Genomic DNA, 13,371 nt, shown 5'->3' on the forward strand with positions numbered 1-13,371 from the left:
GCTGCGAAAAAAAAAAACGGAAAGGTAGGTGCGAGAAAGATTTCTGCTACCGTAAAGAGAGCAAACTTAAATGGTTGCGAAAGAAAGCAGAAAGCATGTGTTCCAGTGCTGCTGCGAAAAAAAAACGGAAAGGTAGGTGCGAGAACGATTGCTGCTATCGTAAGGAGAGCAATCTTAAACGGTTGCGAAAAAAAAGCAGAAAGCATGTGTTCCAGTGCTGCTGCGAAAAAAAACGGAGAGGTAGGTGCGTGAAAGATTGCTGCCATCGTAAGGAGAGCAAACTTAAACGGTTGCGAAAAGAAAGCAGAAAGCATGTGTTCCAGTGCTGCTGCGAAAAAAAAACGGAAAGGTAGGTGCGTGAAAGATTGCTGCTATCGTAAGGAGAGCAAACCTAAACGGTTGCGAAAAGAAAGCAGAAAGCATGTGTTCCAGTGCTGCTGCGAAAAAAAACGGAAAGGTAGGAGCGAGAAAGATTGCTGCTATCGTAAGGAGAGCAAACTTAAACGGTTGCGAAAAGAAACCAGAAAGCATGTGTTCCAGTGCTGCTGCGAAAAAAAAACCGAAAGGTAGGTGCGAGAAAGATTGCTGCTATCGTAAGGAGAGCAAACTTAAACGGTTGCGAAAAGAAAGCAGAAAGCATGTGTTCCAGTGCTGCTGCGAAAAAACAACGGAAAGATAGGTGCGAGAAAGATTGCTGCCATCGTAAGCAGAGCAAACTTAAACGGTTGCGAAAAGAAAGCAGAAAGCATGTGTTCCAGTGCTGCTGCGAAAAAAAACGGAAAGGTAGGTGCGAGAAAGATTGCTGCTATCGTAAGGAGAGTAAACTTAAAAGATTGCGAAAAGAAAGCAGAAAGCATGTGTTCCAGTGCTGCTGCGAAAAAAAAACGGAAAGGTAGGTGCGAGAAAGATTGCTGCCATCGTAAGGAGAGCGAACTTAAACGGTTGCGAAAAGAAAGCAGAAAGCATGTGTTCCAGTGCTGCTGCGAAAAAAAAACCGGAAAGGTAGGTGCGAGAAAGATTGCTGCCATCGTAAGGAGAGCAAACTTAAACGGTTGCGAAAAGAAAGCAGAAAGCATGTGCTCCAGTGCTGCTGCGAAAAAAAAACGGAAAGGTAGGTGCGAGAAAGATTGCTGCTATCGTAAGGAGAGCAAACTTAAACGATTGCGAAAACAAAGCAGAAAGCATGTGTTCCAGTGCTGCTGCGAAAAAAACGGAAAGGTAGGTGCGAGAAAGATTGCTGCCATCGTAAGAAGAGCCAACTTGAATGGTTGCGAAAAGAAAGCAGAAAGCATGTGTTCCAGTGCTGCTGCGAAAAAAAATGGAAAGGTAGGTGCGAGAAAGATTGCTGCCATCGTAAGGAGAGCAAACTTAAATGTTGCGAAAAGAAAGCAGAAAGCATGTGATCCAGTGCTGCTGCGAAAAAAAAAACGGAAAGGTAGGTGCGAGAACGATTGCTGCCATCGTAAGGAGAGCAAACTTAAACGGTTGCGAAAAGAAAGCAGAAAGCATGTGTTCCAGTGCTGCTGCCAAAAAAAAACGGAAAGGTAGGTGCGAGAAAGATTGCTGCTATTGTAAGAAGAGCAAACTTAAACGGTTGCGAAAAGAAAGCAGAAAGCATGTGTTCCAGTGCTGCTGCGAAAAAAAAAACGGAAAGGTAGGTGCGAGAAAGATTGCTGCTATCGCAAGGAGAGCAAGCTTAAACGGTTGCGAAAAGAAACCAGAAAGCATGTGTTCCAGTGCTGCTGCGAAAAAAAACGGAAAGGTAGGTGTTAGAAAGATTGCTGCTATCGTAAGGAGAGCAAACTTGAACGGTTGCGAAAAGAAAGCAGAAAGCATGTGTTCCAGTGCTGCTGCGAAAAAAAACGGAGCGGTAGGTGCGTGAAAGATTGCTGCTATCGTAAGGAGAGCAAACTTAAACGGTTGCGAAAAGAAAGCTGAAAGCATGTGTTCCAGTGCTGCTGCGAAAAAAAGAAACGGAGAGGTAGGTGCGTGAAAGATTGCTGCTATCGTAAGGAGAGCAAACTTAAACGGTTGCGAAAAGAAAGCAGAAAGCATGTGTTCCAGTGCTGCTGCGAAAAAAAAAAACGGAAAGGTAGTTGCGAGGAAGATTGCTGCTTTCGTAAGGAGAGCAAACTTAAACGGTTGCGAAAAGAAAGCAGAAAGCCTGTGTTCCAGGGCTGCTGCGAAAAAAAAAACGGCGAGGTAGGTGCGTGAAAGATTGCTGCTATCGTAAGGAGAGCAAACTTAAACGGTTGCGAAAAGAAAGCAGAAAGCATGTGTTCCAGTGCTGCTGCGAAAAAATACGGAAAGGTAGGAGCGAGAAAGATTGCTGCTATCGTAAGGAGAGCAAACTTAAACGGTTGCGAAAAGAAACCAGAAAGCATGTGTTCCAGTGCTCCTGCGAAAAAAAAAACCGAAAGTTAGGTGTTAGAAAGATTGCTGCTATCGTAAGGAGAGCAAACTTAAACGGTTGCGAAAAGAAAGCAGAAAGCATGTGCTCCAGTGCTGCTGCGAAAAAAAAAACGGAAAGGTAGGTGCGAGAAAGATTGCTGCTATCGTAAGGAGAGCAAACTTAAACGATTGCGAAAACAAAGCAGAAAGCATGTGTTCCAGTGCTGCTGCGAAAAAAAAACGGAAAGGTAGGTGCGAGAAAGATTTCTGCCATCGTAAGAAGAGCCAACTTGAATGGTTGCGAAAAGAAAGCAGAAAGCATGTGTTCCAGTGCTGCTGCGAAAAAAAACGGAAAGGTAGGTGCGAGAAAGATTGCTGCCATCGTAAGGAGAGCAAACTTAAACGGTTGCGAAAAGAAAGCAGAAAGCATGTGTTCCAGTGCTGCTGCGAAAAAAAACGGAAAGGTAGGTGCGAGAACGATTGCTGCCATCGTAAGGAGAGCAAACTTAAACGGTTGCGAAAAGAAAGCAGAAAGCATGTGTTCCAGTGCTGCTGCGAAAAAAAAACGGAAAGGTAGGTGCGAGAAAGATTGCTGCTATTGTAAGGAGAGCAAACTTAAACGGTTGCGAAAACAAAGCAGAAAGCATGTGTTCCAGTGCTGCTGCGAAAAAAAAACGGAAAGGTAGGTGCGAGAAAGATTGCTGCTATCGCAAGGAGAGCAAGCCTAAACGGTTGCGAAAAGAAACCAGAAAGCATGTGTTCCAGTGCTGCTGCGAAAAAAAAACGGAAAGGTAGGTGTTAGAAAGATTGCTGCTATCGTAAGGAGAGCAAACTTAAACGGTTGCGAAAAGAAAGCAGAAAGCATGTGTTCCAGTGCTGCTGCGAAAAAAACGGAAAGGTAGGTGCGAGAAAGGTTGCTGCCATCGTAAGCAGAGCAAACTTAAACAGTTGCGAAAAGAAAGCAGAAAGCATGTGTTCGAGTGCTGCTGCGAAAAAAAAACGGAAAGTAGGTGCGAGAAAGATTGCTGCTATCGTAAGGAGAGCAAACTTAAACGGTTGCGAAAAGAAAGCGGAAAGCATGTGTTTCAGTGCTGCTGCGAAAAAAAAAACGGAAAGGTAGGTGCGAGAAAGATTGCTGCCATCGTAAGGAGAGGAAACTTAAACGGTTGCGAAAAGAAAGCAGAAAGCATGTGTTCCAGTGCTGCTGCGAAAAAAAAAAACGGAAAGCTAGGTGCGAGGAAGATTGCTGCTATCGTAAGGAGAGCAAACTTAAACGGTTGCGAAAAGAAAGCAGAAAGCATGTGTTCCAGTGCTGCTGCGAAAAAAAACGGAAAGGTAGGTGCGAGAAAGATTGCTGCTATCGTAAAGAGAGCAAACTTAAATGGTTGCGAAAGAAAGCAGAAAGCATGTGTTCCAGTGCTGCTGCGAAAAAAAAACGGAAAGGTAGGTGCGAGAACGATTGCTGCTATCGTAAGGAGAGCAATCTTAAACGGTTGCGAAAAGAAAGCAGAAAGCATGTGTTCCAGTGCTGCTGCGAAAAAAAAACGAAGAGGTAGGTGCGTGAAAGATTGCTGCCATCATAAGGAGAGCAAACTTAAACGGTTGCGAAAACAAAGCAGAAAGCATGTGTTCCAGTGCTGCTGCGAAAAAAAACGCAAAGGTAGGTGCGAGAAAGATTGCTGCCATCGTAAGGAGTGCAAACTTAAACGGTTGCGAAAAGAAAGCAGAAAGGATGTGTTCCAGTGCTGCTGCGAAAAAAAAACGGAAAGGTAGGTGCGAGAAAGATTGCTGCTATCGTAAGTAGAGCAAACTTAAGCGGTTGCGAAAAGAAAGCAGAAAGCATGTGTTCGAGTGCTGCTGCGAAAAAAAAACGGAAAGGTAGGTGCGAGAAAGATTGCTGCCATCGTAAGGAGAGCAAACTTGAATGGTTGCGAAAAGAAAGCAGAAAGCATGTGTTCCAGTGCTGCTGCGAAAAAAAACGGAAAGGTAGGTGCGAGAAAGATTGCTGCTTTCGTAAGGAGAGCAAACTTAAACGGTTGCGAAAAGAAAGCAGAAAGCATGTGTTCCAGTGCTGCTGCGAAAAAAAAACCGGAAAGGTAGGTGCGAGAAAGATTGCTGCCATCGTAAGGAGAGCAAACTTAAACGGTTGCGAAAAGAAAGCAGAAAGCATGTGTTCCAGTGCTGCTGCGAAAAAAAAACGGAAAGGTTGGTGCGAGAAAGATTGCTGCTATCGTAGGGAGAGCAAACTTAAACGGTTGCGAAAAGAAAACAGAAAGCATGTCGCACCGCCGGGGTGGCGCAGTGGTTATGGCGCTCGACTATTGTTCCCAAGGACGCCGGATCGAATCCCGGCCTCGGCGGCCGCTTTTCGATGGACACGAAAACCAAGGCGCCCGTGTGCTGTGCGATGTCAGTGCACGTTAAAGAACCCCAGGTGGTCGAAATTTCTGGAGTCCTCCACTACGGCGTCTCTCATAGCCTGAGTCGCTTTGGGACGTTAAACCCCACCAACCAAGAAAGCATGTGTTCCAGTGCTGCTGCGAAAAAAAAACGGAAAGGTAGGTGCGAGAAAGATTGCTGCCATCGTAAGGAGAGCAAACTTGAACGGTTGCGAAAAGAAAGCAGAAAGCATGTGTTCCAGTGCTGCTGCGAAAAAAAAACGGAGCGGTAGGTGCGTGAAAGATTGCTGCTATCGTAAGGAGAGCAAACTTAAACGGTTGCGAGAAGAAAGCAGAAAGCATGTGTTCCAGTGCTGCTGCGAAAAAAAAACGGAGAGGTAGGTGCGTGAAAGATTGCTGCTATCGTAAGGAGAGCAAACTTAAACGGTTGCGAAAAGAAAGCAGAAAGAATGTGTTCCAGTGCTGCTGCGAAAAAAAACGGAGAGGTAGGTGCGTGAAAGATTGCTGCCATCGTAAGGAGAGCAAACTTAAACAGTTGCGAAAAGAAAGCAGAAAGCATGTGTTCCAGTGCTGCTGCGAAAAAAAAAACGGAAAGGTAGGTGCGAGGAAGATTGCTGCTATCGTAAGGAGAGCAAACTTAAACGGTTGCGAAAAGAAAACAGAAAGCATGTGTTCCAGTGCTGCTGCGAACAAAAAGCCGGAAAGGTAGGTGCGAGAAAGATTGCTGCCATCGTAAGGAGAGCAAACTTAAACGGTTGCGAAAAGAAAGCAGAAAGCATGTGTTCCAGTGTTGCTGCGAAAAAAAAAAACGGAAAGGTAGGTGCGAGGAAGATTGCTGCTATCGTAAGGAGAGCAAACTTAAACGGTTGCGAAAAGAAAGCAGAAAGCATGTGTTCCAGTGCTGCTGCGAAAAAAAAAACGGCGAGTTAGGTGCGTGAAAGATTGCTGCTATCGTAAGGAGAGCAAACTTAAACGGTTGCGAAAAGAAAGCAGAAAGCATGTGTTCCAGTGCTGCTGCGAAAAAATACGGAAAGGTAGGAGCGAGAAAGATTGCTGCTATCGTAAGGAGAGCAAACTTAAACGGTTGCGAAAAGAAACCAGAAAGCATGTGTTCCAGTGCTCCTGCGAAAAAAAAACTGAAAGTTAGGTGTTAGAAAGATTGCTGCTATCGTAAGGAGAGCAAACTTAAACGGTTGCGAAAAGAAAGCAGACAGCATGTGCTCCAGTGCTGCTGCGAAAAAAAAACGGAAAGGTAGGTGCGAGAAAGATTGCTGCTATCGTAAGGAGAGCAAACTTAAACGATTGCGAAAACAAAGCAGAAAGCATGTGTTCCAGTGCTGCTGCGAAAAAAAAAACGGAAAGGTAGGTGCGAGAAAGATTGCTGCCATCGTAAGAAGAGCCAACTTGAATGGTTGCGAAAAGAAAGCAGAAAGCATGTGTTCCAGTGCTGCTGCGAAAAAAAAACGGAAAGGTAGGAGCGAGAAAGATTGCTGCCATCGTAAGGAGAGCAAACTTAAACGGTTGCGAAAAGAAAGCAGAAAGCATGTGTTCCAGTGCTGCTGAGAAAAAAAAAACGGAAAGGTAGGCGCGAGAACGATTGCTGCCATCGTAAGGAGAGCAAACTTAAACGGTTGCGAAAAGAAAGCAGAAAGCATGTGTTCCAGTGCTGCTGCGAAAAAAAAACGGAAAGGTAGGTGTTAGAAAGATTGCTGCTATCGTAAGGAGAGCAAACTTAAACGGTTGCGAAAAGAAAGCAGAAAGCATGTGTTCCAGTGCTGCTGCGAAAAAAACGGAAAGGTAGGTGCGAGAAAGATTGCTGCCATCGTAGGCAGAGTAAACTTAAACAGTTGCGAAAAGAAAGCAGAAAGCATGTGTTCGAGTGCTGCTGCGAAAAAAAAACGGAAAGTAGGTGCGAGAAAGATTGCTGCTATCGTAAGGAGAGCAAACTTAAACGGTTGCGAAAAGAAAGCGGAAAGCATGTGTTTCAGTGCTGCTGCGAAAAAAAAACGGAAAGGTAGGTGCGAGAAAGATTGCTGCCATCGTAAGGAGAGGAAACTTAAACGGTTGCGAAAAGAAAGCAGAAAGCATGTGTTCCAGTGCTGCTGCGAAAAAAAAAAACGGAAAGCTAGGTGCGAGGAAGATTGCTGCTATCGTAAGGAGAGCAAACTTAAACGGTTGCGAAAAGAAAGCAGAAAGCATGTGTTCCAGTGCTGCTGCGAAAATAAACGGAAAGGTAGGTGCGAGAAAGATTGCTGCTATCGTAAAGAGAGCAAACTTAAATGGTTGCGAAAGAAAGCAGAAAGCATGTGTTCCAGTGCTGCTGCGAAAAAAAAACGGAAAGGTAGGTGCGAGAACGATTGCTGCTATCATAAGGAGAGCAATCTTAAACGGTTGCGAAAAGAAAGCAGAAAGCATGTGTTCCAGTGCTGCTGCGAAAAAAAACGGAGAGGTAGGTGCGTGAAAGATTGCTGCCATCGTAAGGAGAGCAAACTTAAACGGTTGCGAAAACAAAGCAGAAAGCATGTGTTCCTGTGCTGCTGCGAAAAAAAACGCAAAGGCAGGTGCGAGAAAGATTGCTGCCATCGTAAGGAGTGCAAACTTAAACGGTTGCGAAAAGAAAGCAGAAAGGATGTGTTCCAGTGCTGCTGCGAAAAAAAAAACGAAAAGGTAGGTGCGAGAAAGATTGCTGCTATCGTAAGTAGAGCAAACTTAAGCGGTTGCGAAAAGAAAGCAGAAAGCATGTGTTCGAGTGCTGCTGCGAAAAAAAAAACGGAAAGGTAGGTGCGAGAAAGATTCCTGCCATCGTAAGGAGAGCAAACTTGAATGGTTGCGAAAAGAAAGCAGAAAGCATGTGTTCCAGTGCTGCTGCGAAAAAAAAACGGAAAGGTAGGTGCGAGAAAGATTGCTGCTTTCGTAAGGAGAGCAAACTTAAACGGTTGCGAAAAGAAAGCAGAAAGCATGTGTTCCAGTGCTGCTGCGAAAAAAAAACCGGAAAGGTAGGTGCGAGAAAGATTGCTGCCATCGTAAGGAGAGCAAACTTAAACGGTTGCGAAAAGAAAGCAGAAAGCATGTGTTCCAGTGCTGCTGCGAAAAAAAAAACGGAAAGGTTGGTGCGAGAAAGATTGCTGCTATCGTAGGGAGAGCAAACTTAAACGGTTGCGAAAAGAAAACAGAAAGCATGTCGCACCACCGGGGTGGCGCAGTGGTTATGGCGCTCGACTATTGTTCCCAAGGACGCCGGATCGAATCCCGGCCTCGGCGGCCGCTTTTCGATGGACACGAAAAGCAAGGCGCCCGTGTGCTGTGCGATGTCAGTGCACGTTTAAGAACCCCAGGTGGTCGAAATTTCTGGAGTCCTCCACTACGGCGTCTCTCATAGCCTGAGTCGCTTTGGGACGTTAAACCCCACCAACCAAGAAAGCATGTGTTCCAGTGCTGCTGCGAAAAAAAAACGGAAAGGTAGGTGCGACAAAGATTGCTGCCATTGTAAGGAGAGCAAACTTGAACGGTTGCGAAAAGAAAGCAGAAAGCATGTGTTCCAGTGCTGCGCGAAAAAAAAACGGAGCGGTAGGTGCGTGAAAGATTGCTGCTATCGTAAGGAGAGCAAACTTAAACGGTTGCGAGAAGAAAGCAGAAAGCATGTGTTCCAGTGCTGCTGCGAAAAAAAAACGGAGAGGTAGGTGCGTGAAAGATTGCTGCTATCGTAAGGAGAGCAAACTTAAACGGTTGCGAAAAGAAAGCAGAAAGCATGTGTTCCAGTGCTGCTGCGAAAAAAAAAAAACGGAAAGGTAGTTGCGAGGAAGATTGCTGCTTTCGTAAGGAGAGCAAACTTAAACGGTTGCGAAAAGAAAGCAGAAAGCATGTGTTCCAGTGCTGCTGCGAAAAAAAACGGAGAGGTAGGTGCGTGAAAGATTGCTGCCATCGTAAGGAGAGCGAACTTAAACAGTTGCGAAAAGAAAGCAGAAAGCATGTGTTCCAGTGCTGCTGCGAAAAAAAAACGGAAAGGTAGGTGCGAGGAAGATTGCTGCTATCGTAAGGAGAGCAAACTTAAACGGTTGCGAAAAGAAAACAGAAAGCATGTGTTCCAGTGCTGCTGCGAACAAAAAACCGGAAAGGTAGGTGCGAGAAAGATTGCTGCCATCGTAAGAGAGCAAACTTAAACGGTTGCGAAAAGAAAGCAGAAAGCATGTGTTCCAGTGTTGCTGCGAAAAAAAAAACGGAAAGGTAGGTGCGAGGAAGATTGCTGCTATCGTAAGGAGAGCAAACTTAAACGGTTGCGAAAAGAAAGCAGAAAGCATGTGTTCCAGTGCTGCTGCGAAAAAAAAAACGGCGAGGTAGGTGCGTGAAAGATTGCTGCTATCGTAAGGAGAGCAAACTTAAACGGTTGCGAAAAGAAAGCAGAAAGCATGTGTTCCAGTGCTGCTGCGAAAAAATACGGAAAGGTAGGAGCGAGAAAGATTGCTGCTATCGTAAGGAGAGCAAACTTAAACGGTTGCGAAAAGAAAGCAGACAGCATGTGCTCCAGTGCTGCTGAGAAAAAAAAACGGAAAGGTAGGTGCGAGAAAGATTGCTGCTATCGTAAGGAGAGCAAACTTAAACGATTGCGAAAACAAAGCAGAAAGCATGTGTTCCAGTGCTGCTGCGAAAAAAAAACGGAAAGGTAGGTGCGAGAAAGATTGCTGCCATCGTAAGCAGAGTAAACTTAAACAGTTGCGAAAAGAAAGCAGAAAGCGTGTGTTCGAGTGCTGCTGCGAAAAAAAAAACGGAAAGTAGGTGCGAGAAAGATTGCTGCTATCGTAAGGAGAGCAAACTTAAACGGTTGCGAAAAGAAAGCGGAAAGCATGTGTTTCAGTGCTGCTGCGAAAAAAAAACGGAAAGGTAGGTGCGAGAAAGATTGCTGCCATCGTAAGGAGAGGAAACTTAAACGGTTGCGAAAAGAAAGCAGAAAGCATGTGTTCCAGTGCTGCTGCGAAAAAAAAAAAACGGAAAGCTAGGTGCGAGGAAGATTGCTGCTATCGTAAGGAGAGCAAACTTAAACGGTTGCGAAAAGAAAGCAGAAAGCATGTGTTCCAGTGCTGCTGCGAAAAAAAACGGAAAGGTAGGTGCGAGAAAGATTGCCGCTATCGTAAAGAGAGCAAACTTAAATGGTTGCGAAAGAAAGCAGAAAGCATGTGTTCCAGTGCTGCTGCGAAAAAAAAACGGAAAGGTAGGTGCGAGAACGATTGCTGCTATCGTAAGGAGAGCAATCTTAAACGGTTGCGAAAAGAAAGCAGAAAGCATGTGTTCCAGTGCTGCTGCGAAAAAAAACGGAGAGGTAGGTGCGTGAAAGATTGCTGCCATCGTAAGGAGAGCAAACTTAAACGGTTGCGAAAACAAAGCAGAAAGCATGTGTTCCTGTGCTGCTGCGAAAAAAAACGCAAAGGCAGGTGCGAGAAAGATTGCTGCCATCGTAAGGAGTGCAAACTTAAACGGTTGCGAAAAGAAAGCAGAAAGGATGTGTTCCAGTGCTGCTGCGAAAAAAAAACGGAAAGGTAGGTGCGAGAAAGATTGCTGCTATCGTAAGTAGAGCAAACTTAAGCGGTTGCGAAAAGAAAGCAGAAAGCATGTGTTCGAGTGCTGCTGCGAAAAAAAAACGGAAAGGTAGGTGCGAGAAAGATTGCTGCCATCGTAAGGAGAGCAAACTTGAATGGTTGCGAAAAGAAAGCAGAAAGCATGTGTTCCAGTGCTGCTGCGAAAAAAAACGGAAAGGTAGGTGCGAGAAAGATTGCTGCTTTCGTAAGGAGAGTAAACTTAAACGGTTGCGAAAAGAAAGCAGAAAGCATGTGTTCCAGTGCTGCTGCGAAAAAAAAAACCGGAAAGGTAGGTGCGGGAAAGATTGCTGCCATCGTAAGGAGAGCAAACTTAAACGGTTGCGAAAAGAAAGCAGAAAGCATGTGTTCCAGTGCTGCTGCGAAAAAAAAAACGGAAAGGTTGGTGCGAGAAAGATTGCTGCTATCGTAGGGAGAGCAAACTTAAACGGTTGCGAAAAGAAAACAGAAAGCATGTCGCACCGCCGGGGTGGCGCAGGGGTTATGGCGCTCGACTATTGTTCCCAAGGACGCCGGATCGAATCCCGGCCTCGGCGGCCGCTTTTCGATGGACACGAAAAGCAAGGCGCCCGTGTGCTGTGCGATGTCAGTGCACGTTAAAGAACCCCAGGTGGTCGAAATTTCTGGAGTCCTCCACTACGGCGTCTCTCATAGCCTGAGTCGCTTTGGGACGTTAAACCCCACCAACCAAGAAAGCATGTGTTCCAGTGCTGCTGCGAAAAAAAAACGGAAAGGTAGGTGCGAGAAAGATTGCTGCCATCGTAAGGAGAGCAAACTTGAACGGTTGCGAAAAGAAAGCAGAAAGCATGTGTTCCAGTGCTGCTGCGAAAAAAAACGGAGCGGTAGGTGCGTGAAAGATTGCTGCTATCGTAAGGAGAGCAAACTTAAACGGTTGCGAGAAGAAAGCAGAAAGCATGTGTTCCAGTGCTGCTGCGAAAAAAAAACGGAGAGGTAGGTGCGTGAAAGATTGCTGCTATCGTAAGGAGAGCTAACTTAAACGGTTGCGAAAAGAAAGCAGAAAGCATGTGTTCCAGTGCTGCTGCGAAAAAAAAAACGGAAAGGTAGTTGCGAGGAAGATTGCTGCTTTCGTAAGGAGAGCAAACTTAAACGGTTGCGAAAAGAAAGCAGAAAGCATGTGTTCCAGTGCTGCTGCGAAAAAAAACGGAGAGGTAGGTGCGTGAAAGATTGCTGCCATCGTAAGGAGAGCAAACTTAAACAGTTGCGAAAAGAAAGCAGAAAGCATGTGTTCCAGTGCTGCTGCGAAAAAAAAACGGAAAGGTAGGTGCGAGGAAGATTGCTGCTATCGTAAGGAGAGCAAACTTAAACGGTTGCGAAAAGAAAACAGAAAGCATGTGTTTCAGTGCTGCTGCGAACAAAAAACCGGAAAGGTAGGTGCGAGAAAGATTGCTGCCATCGTAAGGAGAGCAAACTTAAACGGTTGCGAAAAGAAAGCAGAAAGCATGTGTTCCAGTGTTGCTGCGAAAAAAAAAACGGAAAGGTAGGTGCGAGGAAGATTGCTGCTATCGTAAGGAGAGCAAACTTAAACGGTTGCGAAAAGAAAGCAGAAAGCATGTGTTCCAGTGCTGCTGCGAAAAAAAAAACGGCGAGGTAGGTGCGTGAAAGATTGCTGCTATCGTAAGGAGAGCAAACTTAAACGGTTGCGAAAAGAAAGCAGAAAGCATGTGTTCCAGCGCTGCTGCGAAAAAATACAGAAAGGTAGGAGCGAGAAAGATTGCTGCTATCGTAAGGAGAGCAAACTTAAACGGTTGCGAAAAGAAACCAGAAAGCATGTGTTCCAGTGCTGCTGCGAAAAAAAAACCGGAAAGGTAGGTGCGAGAAAGATTGCTGCCATCGTAAGGAGAGCAAACTTAAACGGTTGCGAAAAGAAAGCAGAAAGCATGTGTTCCAGTGCTGCTGCGAAAAAAAAACGGAAAGGTTGGTGCGAGAAAGATTGCTGCTATCGTAGGGAGAGCAAACTTAAACGGTTGCGAAAAGAAAACAGAAAGCATGTCGCACCGCCGGGGTGGCGCAGTGGTTATGGCGTTCGACTATTGTTCCCAAGGATGCCGGATTGAATCCCGGCCTCGGCGGCCGCTTTTCGATGGACACGAAAAGCAAGGCGCCCGTGTGCTGTGCGATGTCAGTGCACGTTAAAGAACCCCAGGTGGTCGAAATTTCTGGAGTCCTCCACTACGGCGTCTCTCATAGCCTGAGTCGCTTTGGGACGTTAAACCCCACCAACCAAGAAAGCATGTGTTCCAGTGCTGCTGCGAAAAAATAAAAACGGAAAGGTAGGTGCGAGAAAGATTGCTGCCATCGTAAGGAGAGCAAACTTGAACGGTTGCGAAAAGAAAGCAGAAAGCATGTGTTCCAGTGCTGCTGCGAAAAAAAACGGAGCGGTAGGTGCGTGAAAGATTGCTGCTATCGTAAAGAGAGCAAACTTAAACGGTTGCGAGAAGAAAGCAGAAAGCATGTGTTCCAGTGCTGCTGCGAAAAAAAAACGGAGAGGTAGGTGCGTGAAAGATTGCTGCTATCGTAAGGAGAGCAAACTTAAACGGTTGCGAAAAGAAAGCAGAAAGCATGTGTTCCAGTGCTGCTGCGAAAAAAAAAAAACGGAAAGGTAGTTGCGAGGAAGATTGCTGCTTTCGTAAGGAGAGCAAACTTAAACGGTTGCGAAAAGAAAGCAGAAAGCATGTGTTCCAGTGCTGCTGCGAAAAAAAACGGAGAGGTAGGTGCGTGAAAGATTGCTGCCATCGTAAGGAGAGCAAACTTAAACAGTTGCGAAAAGAAAGCAGAAAGCATGTGTTCCAGTGCTGCTGCGAAAAAAAAAACGGAAAGGTAGGTGCGAGGAAGATTGCTGCTATCGTAAGGAGAGCAAACTTAAACGGTTGCGAAAAGAAAACAGAAAGCATGTGTTCCAGTGCTGCTGCGAACAAAAAACCGGAAAGGTAGGTGCGAGAAAGAATGCTGCCATCGTAAGGAGAGCAAACTTA

Source organism: Amblyomma maculatum, chromosome 3 (genome assembly GCF_055883805.1).
Source record: "Amblyomma maculatum isolate TAMU_Amacu chromosome 3, ASM5588380v1, whole genome shotgun sequence".
Lineage (NCBI taxonomy): Eukaryota > Metazoa > Arthropoda > Arachnida > Ixodida > Ixodidae > Amblyomma > Amblyomma maculatum.